Below are 8,556 nucleotides of genomic sequence, written 5' to 3'. Positions count from 1 at the left end.
ATTTACCCCACCCCCCCAATTAATGTCCTTCCAAAGGGCAGCATGCAGCATATCATGCACTGTCTTGACCAAGTAATGTCCCTGAGATTCCAGTAACTCCAGCTTTCATCCATTGTCTGCAAATGTTGGCACATTTCTGGTGCAATGTCTTTTTTTCCCCTTTTTTTCCATCTAGAAAGCATAAAGCAGCATACCATGCATTGTCTTGACTAAAATATTTGTTCTGTAATTTAATCTTTCATCAAATAACTGCATTTTTTTCGGTGCAAATTTTGGGTCCCATGTTGTATTTCCCCTTAATTTCCATACAAACAGCAGCATGCAGCATATCATGCACTGTCTTTCATTCCAAATTGTAAAATAAGGCTGTAATGGCCGAGAGGTTAAGGCTTTGGACTCGAAATCCAATGGGATCTTTTTAGACACAAATGCATATTCTAAAGAAGAAGATTTGAGCAACTGCACAAATAACTTATATTGAAGCTGTGAGCAGGGTTCGAAAGTAAGGGAAATAAATAATAGTAGCATGCTATGTTGGGAAAGTTCAAGAGATTTCTATGTTTTTTCCATCAAGCAGCATATCATGCATTGTCTTGACCAAAGAATCTTATTGTAATTCCATCTTTCATCAAATAACTCCAACATTTTAGCGCAAATTTCAGGTGAAATCTTTTTCTTCCCCAAATTTCTTTTTAAAAAAGCGGCACACAGCATATCACACACTTTCAAACAGCTGTGATGGCCGAGAGGTTAAGTCGTTGGGCTTGAAATCCAATGTAATCTTCCCGTGTGGTTTCCGACCCTCCTCACAGCATCAATGTTTATCTCTTACTTGTGCCAATTCTGAAATTCAGTTTACTGAAACAGAATTTTGTGCAGCATATGATGCACTGTCTCGACCAAAAAATGTTACTGAAATTCCAGCAACTCCAACTTTCTTCCATTGTCTTCAAATTTTGGCAAGTCTTTTTTTTCCTTTTTCCATCAAGCAGCATACCATGCACTGTCTTGACCAAATAATCTTATTTTAACTCAGTCTTTTAATAAATAACTGCAATATTTTTGGTACAAGTTTCAGGTCCAATATGCTCAGTTTAATTGAAGCAAAACTGCGTGCAGCATATCATGCACTGTCTTGACCAATTAATCATACTGAAACTCCAGTCACTCCAGCTTTCATCCACTGTCTGCAAATGTTGGCAACATTCAGGTACGATGTCCATGTTCTTTTTTTGTTTCCATCTACAGAGCATTAAGCAGCATATCATGCATTGTCTTCACCAAATAACCTTGTAATTCAATCTTTCATCAAATAACTGCAATATTTTTGGTGCAAATTTCAGGTCAATAGTTTTATTTTTATTTCACTTCACTTCACTTAATTTCACCATTAAATAGCAACATGCAGCATATCATGCACTAGCTTGTACGTCAGTGCAGGAATGTAAAACTAATTTCAAATCAAAAAGGGCTGTGATGGCCGAGAGGTTAAGGTGTTGGACTCGAAAATCCAATGGGATCTTCCCGCGCAGGTTCGAATCCTGCTCACAGCGTTTAAGTTTTCTTACAAAGCAGCATACCATGCATTGCCTTGACCAAATTTAACTGCAAAGTTCAAACCCTGCTCACAGCTTTTATGTTCTGTCTTACTTACAAAAGCAGCATACCATGCATTGTCTTGACCGACCTATCTTAATTCAATCAGTTCATCAACTAACTTGAATTTTTAGGTCTAACAACCCCCCACCCCCTTCTTTAATGTTCTTCCAATGACAGCATATCATGCACTGTCTTGACTAAAATATTTTACTATCTTTCATCAAATAACTGCAATGTTTTCGGTGCAAAAGGGTTTGCAAATGTTGGCAAATTTCAGGTTTAATGTCTGATTTTTCTTCTTCCTTTTCTGCTTGGCATTATGCAGCATTACATGCATCGTCTCGACTCACGGATGTTTTTATAACACCAGCAAAAGCAGCTGCGATGGCGGAGATGTTAAGGTGTCGGACTGGAAATCCAATGTTTCTATGTCTAATGAACACATTCTTACTTTGCATATTTCAGGTCAAATGTCCTCCTCATGTAATTGAAGCAGAACTGCATGCAGCATATCATGCACTGTCTTGACCAAACAATGTTACTAAAATTCCAGTTCACCCATTGTCTGTAAAATGTATTGTCTAGTGTCTATTTTTTCCAGCTACCTAGCATAATGCTAGGTAGCTGTCTTGACCAAAATATGTTTTTGTAATTCAATCTTTCACCAATATTTGTGTACAATTGTTTTTATTCTAAATGTTTTTTTTCTCTTACTTTCCTTCCGAATAACAACATGCAGCATATCATGCACTGGCCTGTGTGTCATTCCCTGAATGTAGAACGAGGTCAACCAAACAGTGGCTGTGATGGCCGAGAGGTTAAGGCATTGAATTTGAAATCCAACGGGATCTTCCCGCGCAGGTACGATCCCTGCTCACAGCGTAGTTTTCCATTTTATGACCAATTACTGGAATTAAATCCATTGTCCGTAAATATTGTAAAATGTATTGTCTCATGTCTATTTTTCCCCTCTGCTACCTAGCATAAAGCAGCATATCATGCATTGTCTTGACTAAAATATTTGTTTTGTAATTCAATCTTACATCAAATAACTACAATGTTTTCGGTGAGAATTTTGGGTCCAATGTTGTATTTCCCCTTAATTTCCATCCAAATAGCAGCATGCAGCATATCATGCACTGTCTTTTATTCCCAAGGTACAAAGTAAGGCTGTGATGGCTGAGAGGTTGAGGCGTTGGACTTGAAATCCAATGTGATCTTCCCGTGCCGTTTCCAACCCAGCTCACAGTGTTTATGTTCACTTCTTACTTACAAAGCAGCATACCATTCATTGTCTTGACCAAAACATCTTAATTAATCAACTAACTGCACTATTACTTTTGCAAATTTTAGGTCTAACAATCCACCCCCCAATCTTCTTCCAAATGGCAGCATACAGCATATCATGCACTGTCTTGACCAAGTAATGTCCCTCAGATTCCAGTGACTCCAGCTTTCATCCATTGTCTGCAAATGTTGGCACATTTCTGGTGCAATGTCTATTTTCCATTTAGAAAGCATGACGCAGCATACCATGCATTGTCTTGACCAAAATATTTTTTTGTAATTCAATCTTTCATCAAATAACTGCAATGTTTTCGGCGCAAAATTCGGGTCCAATGTTGTATTTTCCTTTCATTTCCTTCCAAATAGCAGCATGGAGCATATCATGCACTGTCTTGTATGTCAAATAATCTTACGGAAATTCCAACAACTCCAACTTTCTTCTATTGTCAAAATTATTTTTGGTGCAAATTTCAAGTATTTTTTAAAACTTTTCCTTCATTTCACCTTCAAATAACAACATGCAGTATATCGTGCACTAGATTATACGTCAGTGCAGGACTGTAGAACTATTTTCCCTACAAGAAGAGCTGTGATGGCCGAGAGGTTAAGGCGTTGGACTCGAAATCCAATGGGATCTTCCCGCGCAGGTTCGAACCCTGCTCACAGCGGCAATATTTTCTTCTTAAGTGTGCCATTTCTCAAATCTTCACCTCAGAACTGTGTGTAGCATACCATGCACTGTCATGACCTAGTAATGTTACTGAAATTCCAGCAACCCCAACCTTCATCCGATGTCTCCAAACTTTGGCAATTCAATGACCTCTGAATTTTGCACCAAAAGATTGCAGTTATTTGGCAAAATATTGTATTACAATAAGATTGTAGCAGCATGCAGCATATCATGCACTGTCTTGCATGTCAGTTCTGGAATGTAGGACTACAAAACAAGGCTGTGATGGCCGATAGGTTAAGGCGTTGGACTAGAAATCCAATGGGATCTTCCTGCGCAGGTTTGATCCCTACTCACACCATTAATGTTCTTTCTTACTTACAAAGCAGCATACCATGCATTGTCTTGACCAAAATATGTTAATCGTCTCGACTCACAGATGTTATTATAACTCCAGCAAAAGCAGCTGCGATGGCGGAGATGTTAAGGTGTCGGACTGGAAATCCAATGTTTCTATGTCTAATGACCACATTCTTACTTTGCATATTTCAGGTCAAATGTCCTCCTCATGTAATTGAAGCGGAAATGCATGCAGCATATCATGCACTGTCTTGACCAAACAATGTTACAAAAATTCCAGTTCACCCATTGTCTGTACAATGTATTGTCTAGTATCTATTTTTTACAGCTACCTAGCATAATGCTAGGTAGCTGTCTTGACCAAAATATGTTTATGTAATTCAATCTTTCACCAATATTTGTGTACAATTGCTTTTGTTCTAAATGTTTTTTTCTCTTACTTTCCTTCCTAATAACAACATGCAGCATATCATGCACTGGCCTGTGTGTCATTCCCGGAATGTAGAACGAGGTCAACCAAACAGTGGCTGTGATGGCCGAGAGGTTAAGGCGTTGGATTTGAAATCCAATGGGATCTTCCCGCGCAGGTTCGATCCCTGCTCACAGCGTAGTTTTCAATTTTATGACCAATTACTGGAATTAAATCCATTGTCCTTAAAATGTGTAAAATGTATTGTCTCATGTCTATTTTTTCCCCTGCTACCGAACATAAAGCAGCATATCATGCACTGTCTTGTATGTCACTTCTGGAATGTGGAGCTCTAAAACAAGGCTGTGATGGCCGAGAGGTTAAGGCGTTGGACTTGAAATCTAATGGGATCTTCCTGTGTAGGTTAGAGCCCTGCGCACAGCGTCAATGTTTACCTCTTGTGCCAATTCTCAAATTCAGTTTGCTGAATCACACTGCATGCAGCATATCATGCACTGTCTTGGCCAAATAATCTTACGGAAATTCCAACAACTCCAATTTTCTTCTATTGTCAAAATTATTTTTGGTGCAAATTTCAAGTATTTTTTAAAACTTTTCCTTCATTTCACCTTCAAATAACAACATGCAGTATGTCGTGCACTAGATTATACGTCAGTGCAGGACTGTAGAACTATTTTCCCTACAAGGAGAGCTGTGATGGCCGAGAGGTTAAGGCGTTGGACTCGAAATCCAATGGGATCTTCCCGCGCAGGTTCGAACCCTGCTCACAGCGGCAATATTTTCTTCTTAAGTGTGCCATTTCTCAAATCTTCACCTCAGAACTGTGTGTAGCATACCATGCACTGTCATGACCTAGTAATGTTACTGAAATTCCAGCAACCCCAACCTTCATCCGATGTCTCCAAACTTTGGCAATTCAATGACCTCTGAATTTTGCACCAAAAGATTGGAGTTATTTGGCAAAATATTGTATTACAATAAGATTGTAGCAGCATGCAGCATATCATGCACTGTGTTGCATGTCAGTCCTGGAATGTAGGACTACAAAACAAGGCTGTGATGGCCGATAGGTTAAGGCGTTGGACTAGAAATCCAATGGGATCTTCCTGCGCAGGTTTGATCCCTACTCACACCATTAATGTTTTTTCTTACTTACAAAGCAGCATACCATGCATTGTCTTGACCAAAATATGTTAATCGTCTCGACTCACAGATGTTATTATAACTCCAGCAAAAGCAGCTGCGATGGCGGAGATGTTAAGGTGTCGGACTGGAAATCCAATGTTTCTATGTCTAATGACCACATTCTTACTTTGCATATTTCAGGTCAAATGTCCTCCTCATGTAATTGAAGCGGAAATGCATGCAGCATATCATGCACTGTCTTGACCAAACAATGTTACTAAAATTCCAGTTCACCCATTGTCTGTACAATATATTGTCTAGTATCTATTTTTTACAGCTACCTAGCATAATGCTAGGTAGCTGTCTTGACCAAAATATGTTTATGTAATTCAATCTTTCACCAATATTTCTGTACGATTGTTTTTGTTCTAAAGGTTTTTTTCTCTTACTTTCCTTCCTAATAACAACATGCAGCATATCATGCACTGGCCTGTGTGTCATTCCCGGAATGTAGAACGAGGTCAACCAAACAGTGGCTGTGATGGCCGAGAGGTTAAGGCGTTGGATTTGAAATCCAATGGGATCTTCCCGCGCAGGTTCGATCCCTGCTCACAGCGTAGCTTTCAATTTTATGACCAATTACTGGAATTAAATCCATTGTCCTTAAAATGTGTAAAATGTATTGTCTCATGTCTATTTTTTCCCCTGCTACCGAGCATAAAGCAGCATATCATGCACTGTCTTGTATGTCACTTCTGGAATGTGGAGATCTAAAACAAGGCTATGATGGCCGAGAGGTTAAGGCGTTGGACTTGAAATCTAATGGGATCTTCCTGTGTAGGTTAGAGCCCTGCGCACAGCGTCAATGTTTACCTCTTGTGCCAATTCTCAAATTCAGTTTGCTGAATCACACTGCATGCAGCATATCATGCACTGTCTTGGCCAAATAATCTTACGGAAATTCCAACAACTCCAACTTTCTTCTATTGTCAAAATTATTTTTGGTGCAAATTTCAAGTATTTTTTAAAACTTTTCCTTCATTTCACCTTCAAATAACAACATGCAGCATATCGTGCACTAGATTATACGTCAGTGCAGGACTGTAGAACTATTTTCCCTACAAGAAGAGTTGTGATGGCCGAGAGGTTAAGGCGTTGGACTCGAAATCCAATGGGATCTTCCCGCGCAGGTTCGAACCCTGCTCACAGCGGCAATATTTTCTTCTTAAGTGTGCCATTTCTCAAATCTTCACCTCAGAACTGTGTGTAGCATACCATGCACTGTTATGACCTAGTAATGTTACTGAAATTCCAGCAACCCCAACCTTCATCCGATGTCTCCAAACTTTAGCAATTCAATGACCTCTGAATTTTGCACCAAAAGATTGCAGTTATTTGGCAAAATATTGTATTACAATAAGATTGTAGCAGCATGCAGCATATCATGCACTGTCTTGCATGTCAGTTCTGGAATGTAGGACTACAAAACAAGGCTGTGATGGCCGATAGGTTAAGGCGTTGGACTAGAAATCCAATGGGATCTTCCTGCGCAGGTTTGATCCCTACTCACACCATTAATGTTCTTTCTTACTTACAAAGCAGCATACCATGCATTGTCTTGACCAAAATATGTTAATCGTCTCGACTCACAGATGTTATTATAACTCCAGCAAAAGCAGCTGCGATGGCGGAGATGTTAAGGTGTCGGACTGGAAATCCAATGTTTCTATGTCTAATGACCACATTCTTACTTTGCATATTTCAGGTCAAATGTCCTCCTCATGTAATTGAAGCGGAAATGCATGCAGCATATCATGCACTGTCTTGACCAAACAATGTTACTAAAATTCCAGTTCACCCATTGTCTGTACAATGTATTGTCTAGTATCTATTTTTTACAGCTACCTAGCATAATGCTAGGTAGCTGTCTTGACCAAAATATGTTTATGTAATTCAATCTTTCACCAATATTTGTGTACAATTGCTTTTGTTCTAAATGTTTTTTTCTCTTACTTTCCTTCCTAATAACAACATGCAGCATATCATGCACTGGCCTGTGTGTCATTCCCGGAATGTAGAACGAGGTCAACCAAACAGTGGCTGTGATGGCCGAGAGGTTAAGGCGTTGGATTTGAAATCCAATGGGATCTTCCCGCGCAGGTTCGATCCCTGCTCACAGCGTAGTTTTCAATTTTATGACCAATTACTGGAATTAAATCCATTGTCCTTAAAATGTGTAAAATGTATTGTCTCATGTCTATTTTTTCCCCTGCTACCGAACAAAGAGCAGCATATCATGCACTGTCTTGTATGTCACTTCTGGAATGTGGAGATCTAAAACAAGGCTGTGATGGCCGAGAGGTTAAGGCGTTGGACTTGGGATCTTCCTGTGTAGGTTAGAGCCCTGTGCACAGCGTCAATGTTTACCTCTTGTGCCAATTCTCAAATTCAGTTTGCTGAATCACACTGCATGCAGCATATCATGCACTGTCTTGGCCAAATAATCTTACGGAAATTCCAACAACTCCAACTTTCTTCTATTGTCAAAATTATTTTTGGTGCAAATTTCAAGTATTTTTAAAAACTTTTCCTTCATTTCACCTTCAAATAACAACATGCAGTATGTCGTGCACTAGAGTATACGTCAGTGCAGGACTGTAGAACTATTTTCCCTACAAGGAGAGCTGTGATGGCCGAGAGGTTAAGGCGTTGGACTCGAAATCCAATGGGATCTTCCCGCGCAGGTTCGAACCCTGCTCACAGCGGCAATATTTTCTTCTTCAGTGTGCCATTTCTCAAATCTTCACCTCAGAACTGTGTGTAGCATACCATGCACTGTCATGACCTAGTAATGTTACTGAAATTCCAGCAACCCCAACCTTCATCCGATGTCTCCAAACTTTGGCAATTCAATGACCTCTGAATTTTGCACCAAAAGATTGCAGTTATTTGGCAAAATATTGTATTACAATAAGATTTTAGCAGCATGCAGCATATCATGCACTGTCTTGCATGTCAGTTCTGGAATGTAGGACTACAAAACAAGGCTGTGATGGCTGATAGGTTAAGGCGTTGGACTAGAAAT

The 8,556-nt window shown here is 39.5% G+C and overlaps 1 protein-coding gene and 10 non-coding genes across 11 annotated transcripts in view; 10 read left to right on the top strand and 1 right to left on the bottom strand.

Annotated features, from left to right (window-relative positions):
* Positions 1 to 8,556, bottom strand: part of sema3bl (sema domain, immunoglobulin domain (Ig), short basic domain, secreted, (semaphorin) 3bl) — a 225,655-nt gene that overhangs the window by 154,003 nt on the left and 63,096 nt on the right.
* Positions 1,471 to 1,553, top strand: trnas-cga (transfer RNA serine (anticodon CGA)). The gene has a single exon. It is a non-coding gene; the product is annotated as a tRNA-Ser (tRNA).
* Positions 2,400 to 2,481, top strand: trnas-uga (transfer RNA serine (anticodon UGA)). The gene has a single exon. It is a non-coding gene; the product is annotated as a tRNA-Ser (tRNA).
* trnas-cga (transfer RNA serine (anticodon CGA)) lies at positions 3,473 to 3,554 on the top strand. Its single transcript has one exon. It is a non-coding gene; the product is annotated as a tRNA-Ser (tRNA).
* trnas-uga (transfer RNA serine (anticodon UGA)) lies at positions 4,443 to 4,524 on the top strand. The gene has a single exon. It is a non-coding gene; the product is annotated as a tRNA-Ser (tRNA).
* Positions 4,688 to 4,769, top strand: trnas-uga (transfer RNA serine (anticodon UGA)). Its single transcript has one exon. It is a non-coding gene; the product is annotated as a tRNA-Ser (tRNA).
* trnas-cga (transfer RNA serine (anticodon CGA)) lies at positions 5,037 to 5,118 on the top strand. Its single transcript has one exon. It is a non-coding gene; the product is annotated as a tRNA-Ser (tRNA).
* trnas-uga (transfer RNA serine (anticodon UGA)) lies at positions 6,007 to 6,088 on the top strand. Its single transcript has one exon. It is a non-coding gene; the product is annotated as a tRNA-Ser (tRNA).
* Positions 6,601 to 6,682, top strand: trnas-cga (transfer RNA serine (anticodon CGA)). Its single transcript has one exon. It is a non-coding gene; the product is annotated as a tRNA-Ser (tRNA).
* On the top strand, positions 7,571 to 7,652 carry trnas-uga (transfer RNA serine (anticodon UGA)). The gene has a single exon. It is a non-coding gene; the product is annotated as a tRNA-Ser (tRNA).
* trnas-cga (transfer RNA serine (anticodon CGA)) lies at positions 8,155 to 8,236 on the top strand. The gene has a single exon. It is a non-coding gene; the product is annotated as a tRNA-Ser (tRNA).

The sequence above is a fragment of the Entelurus aequoreus genome, linkage group LG01 (genome assembly GCF_033978785.1).
Source record: "Entelurus aequoreus isolate RoL-2023_Sb linkage group LG01, RoL_Eaeq_v1.1, whole genome shotgun sequence".
NCBI classification, from domain to species: Eukaryota; Metazoa; Chordata; class Actinopteri; order Syngnathiformes; family Syngnathidae; genus Entelurus; species Entelurus aequoreus.
This window is presented reverse-complemented; position numbering and strand designations above follow the sequence as displayed.